This window comes from Lupinus angustifolius, chromosome LG05, assembly GCF_001865875.1.
Source record: "Lupinus angustifolius cultivar Tanjil chromosome LG05, LupAngTanjil_v1.0, whole genome shotgun sequence".
NCBI classification, from domain to species: domain Eukaryota; kingdom Viridiplantae; phylum Streptophyta; class Magnoliopsida; order Fabales; family Fabaceae; genus Lupinus; species Lupinus angustifolius.
Window position 1 is genome coordinate 7,974,319 of NC_032013.1, and position 4,527 is coordinate 7,978,845.

At 28.3% G+C, this 4,527-nt stretch overlaps 1 protein-coding gene across 1 annotated transcript in view; it reads left to right on the forward strand.

Moving 5' to 3' along the window:
- LOC109347628 (beta-fructofuranosidase, insoluble isoenzyme CWINV3-like) overlaps positions 2,151 to 4,527 on the forward strand; it is a 16,140-nt gene continuing 13,763 nt past the window's right edge. The window contains exon 1 of the mRNA XM_019587567.1: positions 2,151 to 2,157. The gene's annotated coding sequence lies outside the window, so the exon portion shown is untranslated. The remainder of the gene's footprint in view (positions 2,158 to 4,527) is intronic.

A 4,527-nucleotide genomic window follows, 5' to 3' on the forward strand; every position in this document is an offset into this window, starting at 1 on the left:
TATATTTATTGTAGTGTATAAATTTAGTTTTTTTTATATTACTAAGGGTATCTTCTTGTCCTTTAGATAATGAATTAATCTCTTCTGGAGTGTGTGATTGTCCTCCTAAAAAGTGGCACTCCAAAAAATTGAATCACTGACATTTTGATATTTTTGTTGATCTAGCTGACATTTACACTACTAAACCAACGTTTTGTTGATAAATTTAGAAGCTTTGTAATGTTTTTTACAACTACATGAAGTTCTGGACGTTCGTACATTCCAACATTCTATATCAAGTACCATGCAAGATGAATCATTAAAGGTGAGCCCCTTTTTTTGGGTACATATAGATCATCACTCTTGTTTGCCAATTTAAAGAACTGATGTTGTTTGCCAATTTTCGATCTCAATTAGTCTTGTTTATAACGGGGGTATTTTCTCGACTTTCAAACTTAATTCAGCAACTGAGGTTGAACCATCAAACTTTTTATGTCGTCAGTAAAAATCTCTAGTTAATCGAGTTTGAAAGACACTATTAATCATGGTTAAATCCCTTTTCTGCATTGGTGTTCTCATATGGAATAATAAGGTGACTATTTTAAACTTATAAGATTTATTTGGTGACTATTTTTATTGAAATACTAACTTTGTGACAATTGATCTGCAGGGAAAATTGACAATTTACTCAAAAAATATAGATACAAAAAGTTGCAAGAATTTTTAAATTTTAGAATAAGAAACCAAATTTAGCCCTTGAAAAATTGTTGTCAATTTGGTCCTATAAAAAAAATAAAACAATCAAATACTCCACAAATAATTCTTCCAAAGTTGGCAATTGGATATTAGAAAACAGAAAAGTTGCCAAATAGACCATAAAGAGATCTATGGTGAGACAGTTGTTCCCTCAAATTTCTTTTTATGACAATTAAATCCTTACAAAATTGGATTAAATTGGGCGAAGGTAAAGAAGGATCAATTTGTCTTATAAAATAAAACTTCAAGACTATTCAGTGACTATTTTTTCGGGGCTTAAATTGTCCTAAGAACGAAGTTTTCAAAATTATTTTAATTTTGTAAAACTCAATTAGATCAAACAAAAGTTTTCAGTACTAAGTTAGGACTTTATTCTAAATTTTTATTGGATTCACTAACCCAAAACGTCTTATAGTTTATTTGGGAGTTGGATTTTAGAGGGGAAGAGAAAAATTGAGAGCTATCTCACAAGTATATTTCATGGCTCACAAACCTTCAATTCCTCTTCAAAATCCAACTCCCGAACTAACCCGTAGGGTCCAGCTCTGATTTTCACTTGATTGGGCAACAATTATGTATTCAGTTTCAAAACCATAAAATTTGGAGAACAAAGTCTTTATCCAATCTAATAAATCCTTGAAATACCCTAACGCTGATTCATTGGGCTGGGAATTTTATAGAACAATTTTTTATTCTCCTCATGAAAGTAAGATGAACTTTCGACAGGAATCTGACGGAGGAACAATATTTTGTTCTTCTATTCACTTCTACGGGAAGATGAATAGGATTTGGATATTACGGTTGGGTTTTAACTATGTTAAATTTATTGTAATTGTTGAAAATTATGGGAAAATAATTGATGAGGTCACAATTGAGGTTATAATGTTATTGTCGAAATTCTCATAACTACAATATTATTCTCATTTAACGCAATAACTCATTATATGACTCTCTATTCAATAAATACATTGACTTAACAATAAAAAAATATTTTTCTAAAATATATAGCTTTAAACAAGTAAAAATGACTTTTGCTTTATTAGACTATATTAAAAACATTCGATAGATAAGAGTTACGAAACTATTTTACATTATAAATTTAATTATTTATTAGTCATGCCGAAAACCGGAAAAACAAAACAATGAGGATAGGATTTCACCTTGCAATTCAATTTCCTCACCTACAACATTATGTGGCAATTCAATTTGCAATTCAAAGAGGATTTCAACCACACCAATCCGTGCTACTACTAAAGGTCTTGCAATTCAATTTTCAGTGGGGATCCTTTTTGTATTATTTTATTGATTAATATAAAAGAAATAAATATGATGATGTTCACCGCTTTAATTCTTATTGAATTTACTGTTACGACAAATTCCATTGAAGGGATTTCTATCACAAAACTTGTATGATCACTAATGGTAAGTTTTTTTATTGGTGCATGGTGCACACTATTTGTAAATTCACATTTATCAATTAGGATTGGGACCGGGTTGAGATAAGGTATCACTTATATTAAACCTGAACCTAAATCTAAAAATTAAACTCGAGTAAAACTTGAACTTGAATCCAATCACAATAGGTTTTCTTAATTGAATTCAGGTTGCGTTTAGACAGATATCCACCGATTTGGTTTTCATTGTCATCGCTAATCCTATAACATTCTCAAGTCTTCAATTAAGGGACTATGATAAACATCAATGTTATTTCTTAGATGTCTATGCCCGAAAATACTTCTACAAATTGTTATAGGGGATACTCTTATTGAACCCGTGTCTCGTATTTATATTGTGAGTTTGTTGAGTGAAATAAGTACTTATTGATTGATATTTGTGTTTGCAATTTAAACTTTAGATTTGTTAAAATTATATATCTATGACAATTTTTAGTAGACTATGAAAATGAATTATAAATTTAAGTATATATTTATTTAAATTTTTTTGTTACAAGTTTTACATATATAAATATAAGTATATATATCTAATTTAACAACATACAGTTTAATTACTGAATCATTGCCTTAAACTATAGGGTATTAATAACTATAGAAGGATTAAAGAAAAGTCAAAAGACATGAATTTTTTAAAAACAAAAGAACAACAACGTGAGAAGAGAGAGGCAATAGCGTGGTATAAAAAATCAACACAAGTAAAGAAGAAAAAAGAACCGCGCAGAACACAAACGGGATTCATTATCAACTCTGCTAAGTGCCATCTTCATCTTTTATTTCATTTCGCCATCATATGTGGAATGGGTAAGAGAGGAACAAAGATCATCCTAATAGTGTTTTATTCTCTATTCTAAATTAATTAGAATATTATTTTTTAGTTTTAAATATTTTATTTTATTCATATAACAATATATTATTGGCCCAGAAACATGTAATTTTATCTATAAGAAAGAAAACTATCGGGTGATACAAAGTGACAAGTGGTGACTAGGAAAGAAGTATAATAAGGAAAGACAAAGATGAGTGGAACATAAGTTACTCATCCAATAACATAGCAACACCATACAATCAATTACCTAATTCATATGAACATTCTTTCCATAAAAGATTTTGAACAACTTGAAGCATAGTTATACTTTTGTCACCATCTTCCCATACTTCCAAGCAACAACAAAATTGAGCCACATCATCACAAGAAATACATATTACATGTTTTTTATATTGCTATACTTTATCACTTTTTTATATTACATTTATCAGGTCTACATTACCTTGGTAATTCTGAGTACCTTTACTTTCTAATTATGTGTTTATTTATTATACTGAATATTATTTGTGATCTTGGTGAAATAATGAAACTCTTAAGCTATTCTTTGTTAGGCAAAAGATATATTCTATTTTTATGTATATATGTAGCGCAAATGGATTTTTTCAAATAAATAAACCCTTTTCTTATTTAACTAGTAAATTATGTAATAAAAAATATTTTTGAAATATATTTTATTATTTAAAGGAATTTTTATAGTACGGTTATAATTTGGATCGTCTATAACTATTTGCTTAAAGCGAGAAGGTATACGACCAACATTATTGCTATGTTGTTAATTTCATCTAAAATTGATTATTTATTTTATTATCAAATGACATTTATGGAATTTTTATAATATAATCATGGTTTGAGTTATTTCCAACTTTTTGCTTAAAGTGGAAATAAAGTCTATCAGAACAAGATCTCTATGTTATTAATCCATTTTTAAAAAGAATATTTTATGGAATTTTTATATATTACGATCGATCGTGTTTCGAGTCGTCTCTAACTTCTCACTTAACGTGGGAAGAAGGTCTATGAGCAATAACATTTTTACAATGTTAGGGTGTGTTTGGTTTCAAGAAATATTTTCTATTTCTATTTCCTATTTTCATTTTTAAGAAACAATTTTCATTTCCATGTTTTCATTTCCTGAAAATATGTTTGTTATTATCATTTTCATTTTCATAACTATGCACTCTAAACTTTATAAACCAGGATAATTACTCTTGCAATGAATCCAATTCTAAATTCTAATCACTAAAGTAGTCAAACCGATGATTTTATAGAATGTCTACATATTTGATACTTGCATTTTCTTTCCAATGTATTTCATGTTAATAATACATTGAATATGTTTAGTTGTTGGACTTGGTCATTTGCTATTACAAAAGCGTATGAAAAGTCATAATGAGCATCATGCAGTTGTAGATGCTCTCCAAAAAAGGTAAAATTAAAATAAATTATTTATGTACAAGTGTTATACTATTTAATTAAGGTTGCAGTAACATCAAGAAGCGTCAATTTTCATCC